The sequence below is a fragment of the Marmota marmota genome, unplaced genomic scaffold, assembly GCF_001458135.2.
Source record: "Marmota marmota marmota unplaced genomic scaffold, marMar, whole genome shotgun sequence".
In the NCBI taxonomy this organism is placed as follows: domain Eukaryota; kingdom Metazoa; phylum Chordata; class Mammalia; order Rodentia; family Sciuridae; genus Marmota; species Marmota marmota.
The window spans coordinates 4,674,167-4,690,225 of record NW_026000022.1 but is presented as its reverse complement, the minus strand read 5'-3'; the positions used below and the strand labels follow the sequence as shown (position 1 = coordinate 4,690,225).

The 16,059-nt window shown below is 39.2% G+C and overlaps 1 long non-coding RNA gene across 2 annotated transcripts in view; it reads left to right on the top strand.

The window, feature by feature from the left end:
* The window catches only part of LOC125618914, a 32,952-nt gene extending 18,055 nt beyond the window's left edge, over positions 1-14,897 (top strand). The window contains exons 3-5 of one of the 2 annotated variants that reach the window (XR_007350296.1): positions 6,105-6,193; positions 13,959-14,045; positions 14,304-14,897. This is a non-coding gene — a long non-coding RNA (uncharacterized LOC125618914). The remainder of the gene's footprint in view (positions 1-6,104; positions 6,194-13,958; positions 14,046-14,303) is intronic. The other variant, XR_007350297.1, reaches the window with a different exon arrangement.
* Positions 14,898-16,059: the final 1,162 nt, after the last annotated feature.

Genomic DNA, 16,059 nt, shown 5'->3' with positions numbered 1-16,059 from the left:
CTCTCTATGGACTGAGACCTCTGATACCATGAACCAAAATAAACTTTTCCTCCTCTAAGTTGTTCTTGTCAAGTATTTTGGTCATAGCAATGCAAAACATGGCTAAAACAGGGAAGTCTTGGGGTATAGCTCAGTGGTAGAGCTGTTGCCTATGTACAAATCCCTGGGTTCAATTCCCAGCACTCCCACACACATGCAGACAGAGGGATGGAAAAAAGCATTAAATTGTAGGGTTTAGTACAATCCCCATGGGAGTCTTGTAACATATCTCCCTTGGGTAAGGAAGGGATACTATACTATGAGGTTTAGCAATTCACAGAAATGCTATAGCCATTTACCTTTTTATATATCATATTTTGAATCAATGCTGCAATTTATAGTAGTGACCTCCAAAACAGGTACAAACACCCCCAGAAGGGCCAAAAATGACCCATTAGATTCAGAGTATAAATGCTACCACTTTTCCTTATTTTTATATCATTCTTAACTTACATTTTTGCATATGTTTTATGATATATTTAAACTAGAACAATATAAATATAAATGAATATTTATTTTCATACTCATTTATATTCATATTAAGAATATTTTTACTGATGTGATACATGACCATAAAAGGCTTAGAAAATACTAATTAATAAGATACTATTTTTGAGATTTTTCCAGAAATTTATTTTTGACGTTTGTGTAAGATTGGTGAGATCTCCGAAAAAGAAAAAGACCCTCACTAGATAGTGATCCAGAAGTATGGCCAGTCATGCTTGTCTCTTTAGTTAGATGAACAAAACCTCCACTGTTTGCTTGCAGCATATCAATTAGGAAAAAAAACAACTGATTAAATATCAGATTTGAAGAGTTATGCAATGTACTCACAAATAATTTATGGCTAGATTGCTTAAACAAAAGGAAATATTCTGAACCTAAAATATTAAATTACTGACATGGGATTTGGTTTATAAAGAAGCTTGCCTGACTACCTGTACATTCCAGGAAAATTAGAGAGCTCGATCCTGGATATATAACTTGTCTTCTCTTCTCTGAGAGGTACCAAATGCATTTGGCATGTATACCTTTGTTATCCTTAAATGTTTACTTCTGCCTTACTTTTTAAGCATCCTTGAATTCTTTTAAGAGAAATAAGTCGAGAACTTTCCTAGTCTAAGTTGAGGCTCCATTTTCCCCTTGGAGAGACCTCCTCAGACCCCTGTCTATTGACAGTTTTATACAAATTTATATATTGTGCATAAACATATGCAATTTTATAGTTTTATTGGTAAATATATCTTACTACAAAAAATTTAATATTCAAATAACTTTGCATTTTCTGATCAAATGAATTATCCTGCACAATCACATGAGTATGAAACCTGTCATTCACTCCCTGAAACCACTGGACAAGTATATCCTGTGGATTTCATATTCTGTTTCTTGAATTTATCTGTCTCCCTTCATCTCTGTTGTCTCTACTGCAATGGAGGACAACTGGTTTAGTAGAGAAAAGGAAATTGTAGCTCAGGAGCCCATCAGGGAGGATAACAATATAGTTTGGATGGGAGATATCCCCCAAGGCTCACGTGTTGAAGGCTTGGTCCCCAGTGACTTACTTCTTCCAACCATGATCCATCTTCCTATAGTTTCCACCACCTCCCAGAAATACATCCAACTATCTGTGGATTAATCCATTGATGTTGTAGAGCCCTCATGATCCAATCACTTCCCAAGAGCTCCATCTTTAAACATTGCTGCATTGGAATCCAAATCTTCAATACTGAGCCTTTGGGGGATATTCCAGATCCAAGCCATCTCCTCCTGTGGCTTGGATCCCTTCCGACCCTTCCCCACCATTTGGGATATAAATGGAAAGGTGATGTTCCATATTTGATTATTGGACCTTCTGTTGAATTTTTGGGTATGGAACCAAAACCAAAGTTTCACTCTTTTCAGCTTTCTTCTTTGCCACCAGAATGGGGTGAGATTTAAGAAGTCCAAAAAAAAAAATAATACCTACTGGGCTGGGTGCAGTTTTAAGCCTCCTGATCATCCTAAGACTTGTCTTATTGCTACTCTGTGCATCCAGAGGAGCTGAAATCTAAATTTATTTCATTCTATTCTAACAGACAGAGCATGTTCTTTGTACTTCAAAGATAAGTGAAGGCCCAGGGGCAACTTTGCCTAAAAAAAAAAGAAAAAAGGGAAGGAAGGAACAGGAAGGGGAGGAAAGGAGAGAGCAAAGTTTAATATAGAATGTTAAACGTGTTATTTTTTGTTAGAAAATGAAACTAAGGGGCTGGGATTGTGGCTCAGTGGTAGAGCGCTTGCCTAGCATGTGTGAGGCCCTGGGTTCGATCCTCAGCACCATATAAAAAATAAATAAATAAAATAAAGGTATTATGTCCAACTACAACTAAAAAAATTAATTCTTTAAAAAAAAGAAAATGAAACTAATACTAATCTCCAATCTGAACACTAGTTAGAAATGTTCTTGGAAAACAAAGCTTTAACTTATTCTAGTTGTCAAGCACTGTTTTTATTAAATGTGTTTAATGAATCATGATATACTTTTCACTTGCTGTATCTATTTTTATGTATAAGGTATTTTTTGAACAACTCAAGTAAGTTTAAACTACAACCTATCAGGTAAAGAAGTTCCTTAAGTGGACTTAACAGAATGCTCATGTGGGTATCTGTCATTGTCATTTCTTATATTCAAAATTATTAGAAATTATGTATTTTCCTATTTAAATTTTATTCATGCCAGTTTTATTTTTTCCTTCAAAAGAATTCCATTCTCAGCATACTCTGTATCCTACCAGTGTATTCAATATTGAAATAAAAAGAAAGAAGGAAGGAAGAAAATTTAAAAAAATAAAAAGAAGGGAGGTAGAAAAGAAAAAGGGAGAAGGGAGGAAGTGAGAGGATTCGGAACAGGAAAATAGCAAAAGGAGTTCCCAGGAGAACCAACCAGGTTCTAGAGAGCCTACAATGCAGATTGGAACTCTGCAGGGGTAAGGGCCATGATGGTACAACTGCCAGTCACTTGACATACCTGGGCCTTTGAAAAAATTAGACACATCTACTGGGACATTTGCACAAATATTAGTGAGAAGCACATAGTAAGCAGCAAATTTAAAAATTATACAATTATGAACTCTAGGAAAAATATAGGATGCTGAGGGTGAAAAGATAATTATGACATATCATCTTACTTGGCAGTTATCAATAATTTACACAGTAATACTATATAATTATTGATTCTTATTTAAAAGTTGTGATAGAGCTTCATTAAGGTAAAGTTAAGGAGAGGGGTCATGTACAGCTACAAAAATTCCAAAAACAAAGTTCATAGGTAATACCGAAAGTAACAAATTACAGAATGGTAGGATAAACATTACTGGGGAGGGTGGATCAAGCTCAATAATATAGGACATTTTTATTTTGCTTTGGTGCTAGGGATTGAATCCAGGGCCTCAAGCATGCTGAGCACACATTTGGCCACTGAACCACACCCCGACCTTATAATCTGTTTTTTTGTTTTATTGTTTCAAACAGATATTTTATGTTTTTTAAATTAAATTATTTATTTATTCTAATTTGTTATACATGATAGCAGAATGCAATTCATTTCATATTGCACATATAGCGCACAATTTTTAAAGTCACTAATTGTATACAAAGTATTTTCATACCATTCGTGTCTTCATACATGTACTTAGGGTAATGATGTCTAACTCATTCCACCATCATTCCTACCCCCTTGCTCCCTCCCTTCCCCTCCTTCCCCTTTGCCCTATCTATAATCTGTTTTGATTCCAGGTGATTATAATAAGTGTCCAAGAAATTTTCATCCATCTGGTATGATTCCAACAGAACAAGTTCCTTGCATTCTTTTAATTTACAGGAATTTCATATAAATTACTTTTTTCATAAGCAATGGTGGGTTTGTAGAATAGTATATGCTGGGAGAGTGGTTAGAAAAAGAAGTAGGAAGGTCTGGTGGATATGGAGAACATCTCAAGATCAGAATGGCCTGAACTTTGCATAGACAGGAGGATGAATCTATGAGGGTTTAACAAAGTAGAGTAGGAAAATCTAAATAAAGACCATATGGGTGAAAATCTGGGAAGAGATAGTCAAATAAGAGAATTCAACTAGAAGTATTTTGCATGAAACAACCAGATGAAAAATATAATAGATCAAGTTATATTTGGGAAGGATCCCAGAGCATTCAGACCCTCTCCAGGTATGCCACTCTCCAGGCACTTCTACATGCTTAATAATCCAGAAGCTCCTAATCATGTTATTTAGATAATATAGAAGTTACTCAATGCTAGAAGAAACAGCTAAAAGAGTTGAGAGTTGTTATCTTTGGAAGAGGGTCAATATCTAGGGAGGAATAGGCTGTGGAATGGGTGTTTCTTCACTATAAACATGTTGGAAATATTTAGTCTCTCATGCAAGTATTAATTTGGTAAAATTAATATCTTAATAAATTAAAAAGAGAGTGATGAGCTGGGTGTAGTGGATACTCAGAGGCTGAGGCAGGAGAATCATGAATTCAAGGACAGAGTGGGCAACTTGACAAGATCCTCTCCCAAAATATAATTTTCAAAAGGACTGAGGATGTAACTCAGTGGTAGAACACTTGCCTAGCATGCACAATCTCCTGGGTTCAGTCCCCAGAACTGTAAGGAAGACTGGGGGTGGGGGTAAAAATAAAAATTATTCATGTTTTAAAAATTATAAATTATGGTATAAATAACAATCAATTAAAAAATTTTTGGAGAAGATGAAAGATAGGTAACCAGAAAATGTTCTAGGATATAAAAGATGATAAATGAAAACAAGCAGTATTTATTTGTATTTATTTATTTATTTGTTCTTTTTAGTTATACATGACAATAGAATATATTTTGAAATATCATATATACATGGAATATAACTTCCCATTCTTGTGATTTATATGCTATGAAATTTCTTTTTCTGAGTGCAGTTTTTAAAGTTATTTTTATGGGCCTGGAAACACTAGGTTTCCCTAGGTTTATTTGTAACACCAGTCACTTTTTGCAAAAGGCAGTGAGTTTCAACTTGTATTCTTTAGGGTTATGGAGTTATGGAGGCCTTTCCAGGCCACCTGGAAGATTTAGCAAATGGGGCACTGGGTGTTGCAGTAATTCACTTGCAGGTCAGCATGGGAAAAGAAAGAAGAAGCAGAGCAAGCAAAGCAGCAGCAGAAAAAAAGTCCTTTATTGTGTACCAGCAATCTTTTTATAGTATTGTGAACAAAGAAGTCAGCCTTCCAACATCAATAAATCAGGTCTTTCAGCTAGTTAAACATAGCATACAGAAGTTTTACTTTCTAATCAGAAGTGACCCGCTTCTCATGGCTAATCTATTCTCGGCCTGGAGTATGTTGAGCTCTGCTCTTTGTTAAGAACAGATAATAAAATTTTTCTCAGCGCCCTCCTAGCCCACTTGGCAGAACATCCCGTTTGCAGGCAAGTCCTCCCAAGGACAGCAGACACCTTGTTTTCAAGCATGTCCGCAGTTACCTTATCTAAACCTTGAAGGAGCCTCTCGTTTGCAAGTAGGCCCTCCCAAGGACAGCAGACACCTCGTTTTCAAGCATGTCCGCTGTTACCTATCTATACCTTGACAGAATACCCTGTTTGCAGGCAGACTCCATCAAGGACAGTAATAGTAACGCAGTTACATCTGATTCTCTACACTGGGTTCTGCCATTTCAACGGGAATAGTTCTCCAGCAAGCCAATTTGCATATTGGTGTTCTTCCTAGGGTACTTCATGAAAGGGGACCTTTGTTGCTAAAAGAAAGCCTGAAAACCACTATTAGTCTTAAGTTCTGCTGTGATCTTTCATTGAGGAAAGATTCTATACTTAAATCCAGAAGTATTTCCAGTTACAACACCCTGAGCCACTGAGGGTTTGATGTGAAGAGATTGGAGGTGGGGACAGAGACCTGGACCACCCTGCCATGGCTCAGCAGGGACAACCACAGGTCTGGGGCTTGAAGTTTTCATTCTGGTGTTCTCCTGTATTAGCAGGTTCAAATCAAACTCATAATAATATGGATTTTTCATTGGTTAGGTTCTGTGGAGCTTCCTGGTCACATCAGGACTCTCCTGCATTCCTCATCAGCAAAACTTTACTGAGCTCGACAGTGCGCCATACACTGGGTAAGAGTTGTAGCTCCAGCAGCAAAGATGGGCCTGCAACTGACTTCATGCTCAGGAGACTAGTTGAGGACACAGTCTGGTCCACAGGAAATTATAGGACTCTACAGCCACAGATCTTCCAGCTGCCTCACCATCAGCCCCTCTCTTTCTGTAAGGGTAAAAGAAATTGAAGTTAAAGTGTAAAAGACCGGGTGTGGTAAAGTTTCTAAGCTGCAAGTCCTGAGTTAAAATGTAAAGGACCAGGTATTGTTAAGTTCCTATGCTACACGCAAAACCTGAAATTCCTGTAGCTGTTAAAACAATTCCCGGGATTGCCCAGTAAATATTCCCCCTGACCATCTGGTTGTTTAATAACCTAGGACCCTGTGCGGCCTTGCACGTAGACATCGCAGGGCCTAAACCAATCAGTTTGAATGTGTACCCCGCTTTAGAACTGACCTATCACTCCCGCCCGACCTGTTCCCGCCAATGAATGTACTAATCATGTCTCAGAATTGTTTGATTTTCCCGTGGTGTATGATGATTTGTTAAAGGAGACTGTGATGTATGTAAAGTCCCCGCCCTCCCCCAAAAGTGTACTTAAGCGCTGCTCAACTCCTGCTCGGGGCTCTGGGCTGCTCTCCCTTCTTGAGTGAGCACGGAGCCCCAGCGCACTGGATTGGATCCTCAATAAACCCCTTTTGCTGTTGCATGAGCTGCGGTCTCTTGGTGGTCTCTTGGTGGTCTCTTCCTCCGACGTTCGCCGGACCCTTACATTTCTATACCCTTCCTTCAACCTTGGGAGGCTGATCATCATGGATCCTATTGACAGACTCCCTAGGCCTCTGACTTCCAATGGGGGTTGCCAGCAGGAGATCTGAGTAGGCAGAAGAAACAGTGTAGGGTATTTATTCCCCTAGCGGAAGAGAAGTCCACTGATCTCATGTACTATGGTTCAAATATTTTTGTACACATCAAAATCATGCTGAAATTTAATCACCACTGTGAAATGTCAAGAGTTAAGACCTGCTGGGACCTTTAAAAAGTGATTACGGTTTTGCTCTTATGAATGGACTAATCTACTTATTCAGTTAATGGGTTATCTCAAGAGTGGATAACCCATTAACTGCATAAGTAGGGCTGGGCTGAGGATGTAGCTCAGTGGTAGAGTGTGTACTTAGCATGCTCATGGCCCTGACCTTGATCCCCCACATTGCCAAACAAAAAGTGGATCTGCTATAAAAGCTAGTTTCGCTAAGTCTCTGCTACTACCTGACTCTGGCCTGTGCCACTTTGGGACTACTAGCAAGAAGGACATCACCAGATATGCATTTGAATACCCCATCTGTTTCCTGTTCGGAAAGAAAGAAAGAAAGAAAGGAAGGAAGGAAGGAGAGAGAGAAAGGAAGGAAGGAAGGAAGGAAGGAAGGAAGGAAGGAAGGAAGGAAGGAAGGGGAAAGGAAAGGGAAAGGAAAGGAAGCCAACTGTGACAGGGGCACCATTAGCACAGGCATAGAGCCCAGCATTGTCTAGGATATATCTTGTGGTGAGAGTGATGGGAAGTGGTTGGGTGAGATGGGAATGGTAGGACATACTTGTTATGCCCTGATTTGATAGGCTGAAATGACAGTTAATATGCAGCCATTTTGTAGTTCCAAAGTCCACAAGTGGCTTGGACTGTAAAGCAGAAGTTGGTGAATTACTGCCTGGGCCAAACCTTTCTTTTTTTGTAAGTAACATTTTATTGAGATCACACCCCTTCATTATATATTCATTAAGACTCTTTTGCATTACAACAAAAGACTGTTCCCTCCAAACCCTAAAATAGTTACTATGTACCTCCTTCTAAGGCAGCAGTTCTCAAAGTGTGGTTCATGGAACCTGGTGGGAGAAGGTTGCTCAATCCCCTTCCAGAAAGTTTGGAAGGTCAAAGTTATTTTCACTAAAAAAGGTAATATATTATATATTATTTTCCTTGGGTTTTTTTTTTTTTTTGGTTTTGTTTTGTTTTTCAGTACTGGGGATTGAACCCAAGGGTGTTTTACTGCTCAACTATATCCTCAGTCCTTTTTTTGAATTTTGAGATAAGGTCTCGCTAAGTTGCCCAGGCTGGCCTTGAATTTTTAATCCTTCTGCCTCAACCTACCAAGTCCTATGATTACAGGCATGGAACACCATGACTAGAAACCCTTTTTTCTTTCTTAAAACTATTGCCAATTGCACTGGTGGTGCAAGAGCCATGATCAATAAAATCGCTAATACTTTAACATGAATCAAGGTAACAGTATTAAATTATTCTAGGAATCATACTCTTTTTTAAATTTTTTTTTTTAGTTGTAGAGGGACAGAATGCCTTTATTGTTATTTTTAATGTGATGCTGAGGATTGAACCCAGTGCCTCACACATGCTAGGTAAGTGCTTTGCCACTGAGCTCCAGCTCCAGCCCAGAATCATACTCTTCACTATCACACATTTATGTTTTTAAAAAATCCACTTTCCACTGAAGAATGTCCTTGATGAAGAAGTAAAGATTCTTATGAAAAACCAGCCTCTACCTCAGGGCAAAGCCTGTCCAAGGAAGGGGGCGTGACCCTTGTCCTTGGAAAGACCCACAGAGCACTCCTAGGCACATTCCCACCCTGCTAAGTTGTTTATCTACGAATAACAGGAGAGATCTGCTGCACCAGGTGTCCCTGACTTAGTCAGGCTAGGTGGGGATCCATAGCAACCCCTTAGCAGTCACCAATCAGCATGAGACAGGGAAATATCTGGGATGCCAGATGACCCCCCAGTAGTTTATGGTGTTGATAACATGTTGGGAAACCGTGTAGTTCAGCACAAACACCCCTCTTGGCTTAAACCAATCAGTTCAAAGGAATCTCCCTCTTGTACTAACCAATCACCCTTACCCAACTTGTTCCCGCCAGTGAATGTGCTATTCCATGTTAAGAGTTGTTTGATTTTCCCGCGGTGTGTGATGATTTGCTAAGAGATGCTATGATGTATATGAAGTCCCTGCCTTCCCCAAAGAGTGTATAAAACTGCTGCAAACCCTGGGCTCGGGGCTTCTCAGTGTCACCAGTTGCTGTGTGTGCGCGGAGGACCGAGCTAGCTTGCAATAAACACCTCTTTGCTGTTTACATTGATCTTGGGTCTCTGGTGGTCTTTTGGGGGTCCTGAATTTGAACATAACACTTAATTTTATTAAATCTCATCCCTTGAGCACATGCCTTCTAATATTCTTTGTGATGAAATGGTAAATATGCATAAGTCACTCTTTCTGCATTCATGATTGTCTCAAAGAAAAGCACTTTGGAAACTGAATTGTAAGGTAACCTAATTAGTCCCTTTTCTTCATGGAACACCATTTTTACTTATAAAGATAATCAGCAGAGGAAATATGCCTTTTTAGTTTCTGGTTCTTAACAAACATTTTTCTTGAAAATGAATGAAGGAAAACTACTGGTAGTGTTCATTCCCAATGATAGAATTTGAACATTCATGTGAAAAATCAGAATTTGGGGGGTTGGGGATATATAACTCAGTGATAAAGCACCTGGCTGGGTGTAAGGCCCTGGGTTAGATCCCAAGCACCAGAAAAAAACAAATATAGAAAACCTGTATCTAGTACTGTGAGCTTAACCACTTAACAATATTTAAAATATTTTTCTGGAGAGATATGCAATATATTAATAAATGCCACATTTAAAATAACATAATGAAATGTATCAACTTTGGAAGATCTACTCACAGTTTATACATGATGAAAGATCTTCACATTGGGCAAGATAGATCATTGGATTCTGGTTTACAGACTATGGAAAATTCATATTCCACATTATAAAATATCTTTTGGAAACCACCATTTTGTGGTTTACAAATGAGTTGTCCTGCCAAAGTTCATGTGTGAGAGAATGCAAGGATTTTCAGAATTGGAATGATTAGATTATGAGAGGTGTAACCTAATCAGTGGGTTGATCCACAGATATGGATTAACTAACTGGGCAGTTATGGTAAGCAGGTAGAGTGTAGCTAAGGAAGCAGGTCACTGTGGGGGGTGCCTTTGGTATTTATATTCTGTGCCTATTGACAGGAGCTCTGCCTCTGCTTTCTGATTGCCATGTTCTGAGCTTCTTTGCTCTGTCATGCTCTGCTACCATGATATTCTGCCTCTTTCCAGCCAGAGCTATGGAGTTAGCTGATCATGGACTGAACCTCTGAAACTGTGAGCCAAATATGAACTTTTCCTCCTCAATGTTGTTCTTGTCAGACATTTTGATCACAGTGATTAAAAAGCTGATTAACATGTACCACTTGTTGAGTTTTACATATCTGAGTGAGGCTGGATTTTAAACATGTACATCAGCCAGATGTATTTCAATAATTAACATATTCCAATAGATTAAATACAGAAGCAGATATGAGAATCCAACTGTCTTTTATTGCCAAACATTAAAGACATTTGCAAAAAAGTACAGCAATGTTACTCTTCTTACAAAATATGTTTGTTTGCAAAAACATAGCTATTTTCATTGTTATTTTTGTTTACATGCCTATTTGATTTATGGTACTGGGGATCAAACCTAATGCTGTACACATGCTATGCAATCACTCTACCTAGAGCTACAGCTTTGGTCCCATTGCTAATTTTTTTTTAATATTTATTTTTTAGTTGTAGTTGAACACAATATCTTTATTTCATTTATTTATTTTTATGTGGTGTTGAGGATCAAACCCAGGGCCTCACACGTGTTAGGCAAGCACTCTACCACTGAGCCACAACCCCAGCCCGGCCCCATTATCATTTTTAAGTGAATAAAAGATTTTAATATTTTATTAGGTTTAGTTGTTTTATTTTATTCTATTCACTTATTTGGTGCTGAGGATTGAGACCAGGGTCTTTCTCATGCTAAACACATGGTTTATTACTGATTACACATCTAACCCCTATCAGTTTTGTTTTTAAAATGGTAAGTCTCGATAGATATATCCTATATAAAATGAAAGTTCTTTAGTGGCTTCAACCATGTTTTTAAGAGTGTGAAGTTGTCCTGACACTAATTCACTTGAGAACTGCTGGTCTAATTTAGGGAACTGGAAATCTTTGGAAATGTAGGAGGCAACTGGTATAGGGAGTACTAGGTAGACCGCAAACTTTAGTCTGGACATGATTTTGAACATCATGAAGGCCAGGGTTCTGTGTGCTAGTCATTGTGTCAAGCCTTTTAGTCACTATCTTATTTCTAATGATCATCTGAAGTTGGCTTATTAGGCCTTCACTTAATGATGAAATTGAGACTCAGATCTCAGTTCATATAACTAGAAATTGCAGCCGGGACTCAGATTCAGCCAGCCAGCCTTGGATCCCAGTTCTTAATTGCCACCCCATGCTGCCAGGGCACATGTTAATTTTCCTATGGTCCTTTTCCAGTACATCCAGATGTCTCATGAAGATCATGTCTCATTAATTATTTTTTTGTTTTTTGCCATTCTGCAGATTGAACCCAGGGCCTTTCACACGCCGGGCATGTGCTATATTACAGAGCTATACCTCCAGCCCCTCTCTCCTTATTTATCACCCTACAAATGCCAAAGGACTTGCACTGTAGCTCTTATTCAATTATCTGTGATTTTGCTAAATGAGTTCCCACACAGGTGAAGATAGAGTTCAAAATTATCTCTAACAGAGAAATGAAAACAATAAGCACCGAGGTCTTCATTTCTTCATTATGAGTTGATAACTTGCAACTTACCATCTATAGCTGTTTTTAGTTCTGTTATTTAGTTTACTAAATATCACTCCCAGTTATCTGCAGTAGGTAGGATCTTTTACCACCGCTTAAGTGGAAGGGGTGTTCACAAATATTGTAAAGGTCAGGTGAATGTTGGAGGAAAAGACCACCAAGAGACTGTCTCATGCAACAGCAAAGGGTTTATTGGGGGTCCAGCATGCTGGGGCTCCAAGCCTACCTCGAAGAGGTAAAGAGCAAAGAGCCCGAGAACAGCTTGAGCAGAGCTTATATACATTCTTTGAAAAGGGCAGGGACTTCACATACAGCATAACAAATCACCTCACTTCACTTACATCATAGCATCTCTTAGCAAATCATCACACACCTCGGGAAAATCAAACAACAACTCTAAAACATGATTAGCACATTAACTGGCGGGAACAAGTTAGGTAGGGGTGATTGGTCAGTACAAAAGGGGTATTCGTTTGAACTGATTGGGTTAAGCCAAGAGGGGTGTACGTGCTGAACTACATGGTTTCCCAACAGGTTATCAACTACCATAAACTACTGGGAGGGTCATCTGGCATCCCAGGTATTTCCCTGTCTCATGCTGATTGGTGACTGCTAGGGGGCTGCTATGGATCCCCACCTAGCCTGACTGAGTCAGGGACACCTGGTGCAGCAGATCTCTCCTGTAGATAAACAACTTAGCAGGGTGGGACTGTGCCTAGGAGTGCTCTGTGGGTTTTTCCAAGGACAAAGGCCATGTCCCTTCCTTGGACAGCTTTGCTCTGAGATAGAGGCTGGTTTTTCAATATCATTATTCACAGGTTTTGTCTTTTTCATTGGAAGGATTTAGAAATGCTGGAAACTAATTTCATTAGTTAGAAATATTCTGTTGAAGCAATCTAGATGTTACCAGAGTCCTAGATCAGAGGCCTGACTCTGCGGGGGTTTCAACAAACCAGGTCTGAGTGCTCGCCCCAAAAACCAAACAGAAAAGATAATGGTGAAAGGCAGGAAAAGAACTTTTAATCCGTGTAGCTAGCAGGAAGAAAAGAAGACCCACATCCTTAGCCCTCTCTTTGGGGCATTATCCAACAATGCAGGTTTAAACCGAGGAATAATGGGGTGGGGGAGGGTTACATACTTCAGTAGTCTTGGTCAAACTGTGGTCTGGTTAGTCATTCTCTCAGTTCTGGTTCTGCAAGGTGGCTCTGGAGAACTTATCATTTGAGGGGGCAATTGCCACTTGTTGCTCGGGATATTTATTTCTCAGACCTGTGATCCTAGAAGAAGGTCATTTAGTTCCTTTAAGATGTTGCTCCTGTTTAGGAGGAATTTTTATCCTGGGGATGATCTGTCTGTCAGGCTCATGCTGCTCCCGGAAGGTGTCAAACAATGACTGAGGACTTCTAGGTGCCCCTTCGGTGGTCTAGAACAGGATGCTGTAAATGCTCCTGCAAACCTTGCCTCAGTCTTACGTGGGAATGAGATAGGGGAGGTAAATTGAGGGATAAGAAACCTCGTATTACTGGTTCCCACAAGAACATTCCTTAAATGATTAACATGCCTATCTGCAGAGCTGGCAGGTCACTCTCTTAAGGCAATAAAGGAGTCAAAATGAAGGCCGAGTTGCCAAGGTTTATCCTGCTTGCAGTCACCCACTGGATATCTGTAGACCTAAGAGTGTTGCTTTTAGCAAAGGTTGCCAGAGTTCACGTTAAAGGTTAAAAGTTCTATGGAAGACAGTGAAAGGTAGGTATGCTTAAGAATCTAAAAAAGATTAATCCTTTGATTTTTTAAAAATGCCCCCTACTCTCGTCTTAATGTAGGTAAGAAGAGGCAGGAGAGCCCCAAAGAATGACTCCCTTGTGCCATCAATTAACTGCCCCCAGGAATTTCCCCCCCCCCTCCCCAGCCCCCGCCAGGAAATTGAAACTCAGAGGGCTCAACAAATTGCCCCAAGTAATGAGGGTGCCAAAACTCTGAGATTCTAGCCTAAAGGCTTGACAGAGGCAGTGACTATGTTTCCTTCACTTTGTGTCCTCAGAACTTCCGTGACCTGGCATGCAAGAGGGCTTGTTTGGCAGGCACTTGCTGAGCAGCATCCAAGTCACAGATCAGGGGTCCCAACCAGGTGAGTGGCACCCTGAAGCCCTGCTTTCCACTATGTAACAGGGTTGGTCAAATAGTATGAATGCCTTGATTGTGGAAATTAAAGAAATCCCAAATTATTGATGACCGCATGTGGAATACAGAAGCACCTTGGGGAGAAAGGGGAAATGGAAAGAGCTGGCGGTAGTAGCATAATCACAGTGGGCTATGATTCATCTCATGGGCACAAAATTCAAGGTTTCAAGGGAAGGTGACTTTTTCTTTTTTTTGCCTCTCTTAGTTTTTCTGAAAGAACCACTTGGGTGGCATAAGAAACAAACCAATCACAAGAGTCATTAGACAGCACCTTGGAAAGGGTTAGATGTTCTTCCTCACATATTGAGTTTCAAAGTGTTCCACATGGAAAGCAGATTGAAATGGCCATCAACAACAACCCAGAAAGGAACAGGTGGGAGTCTCAGGACACAGAATGAAAAACATCTGGCACTCCTTCCAGTTTGAAAATGGGGACCAGAAAGAAGACATAGGCAGATATCTGTGGGAAAAAATTCTGATTGTACTCTTACAGTTAATATTTTCCCTCTTTCAATGTCTTTTTCCTCCAAAAATATGACTCGTGTATTTGGAAATTATAGGACCATAAAAAGAATAACTAAAGTATTCACTTAAAGACAATCATTACTTAAAACTTTATGTGTGTGTGTGTGTGTGTGTTGCTGTTGTTGATGGAGAACAAAATCAATCTAATTAAGAACAGAGAAATATCTTTAGGGCTAATTAGGATTGTAATCCAGGAAAACTTGAAACCATGGAAAAACCTGAACAAACCCTCTAGTTTCACTTCCTTTTAGTAACTTGCTTGCATAACCAACTTTGTGGGTTATAACAGGTTCACTTCATGCTTATTGCTCAAACACTGAGAGCTTATTTCAAAACTGACCTTTCTTAATCTTTGCCATGTGCTCCTCAGATAGAGCATTAATCTCCAGGGTATACAAAGAACTAAAAAAACTGAACACTGAAAAAACGAATAACCCAATCAATAAATGGGCAAAGGAACTCAACAGGCATTTCACACTAGAAATACAAATACAAGTCAACAAATATATGAAAAAATGTTCAACATCTCCAGCAATTAGAGAAATGCAAATTAAAACTACTGAGATTTCAACTCACCCCAGGCAGAATGACAATTATCAAGAATACAAATAGTAATAAATGTTGGTGAGGATGTGGGGAAAGAGGTATACTCATAAATTGCTGGTGGTATTGAAAATTGGTGCTACCAATATGGAAAGCAGGATGGAGATTCCTCAGAAAACTTGGAATGGAACCACCATTTGACCCAGTTATCTTACTTCTTCATATATGTCCAAAGGACTTAAAATCAGCATATTATAGTGATTCAGCCACATCAATGTTTATAGCAGCTCAATTCACAATAGCTAAACTATGGAACCAGACTAGGTGCCCTGCAAGAGATGAATGGATAAAGAAAATGTTGTATATATACACAATTGAATATTACTTGGCCATAAAAAATAATGAAGTTTTGGCATTTGCCAGTAAATGGATGGATCTGTAGACTACCATGCTGAGTGAAATAAGCCAATTCCAAAAAACCAAAGGCTTAATATTCTCTCTCCTATGTGGATGCTAATACACAATAAGGGTGGGGGAAGGAAGAATAAAAGTTCAGTGGATTAGACAAAGGGGGATGAAGGGAAGGTAGAGGGGATGGGAACAGGAAAGACAATAGAATGAATCAGACACCACTCTTCTATATTCTTATATGAATACACGACCAGTGTAACTCCACATCATGTACAATCACAAGAATGGGAATTTATAAATTCCATATGGATAAGATGTCAATATATACTGTACTGTCATGTGTATTTAAAAAGAACAATTTTTTTTTTTTAAAAAGAAAAGAATCCTTGTTATTCCCCAGGGTGCTGCAGCCAGGAGCATCTTGAGAGGTGAATTACTGTCAGAATGTGGACTGCTTTAAGATCAGAGATCCCTGCATAATC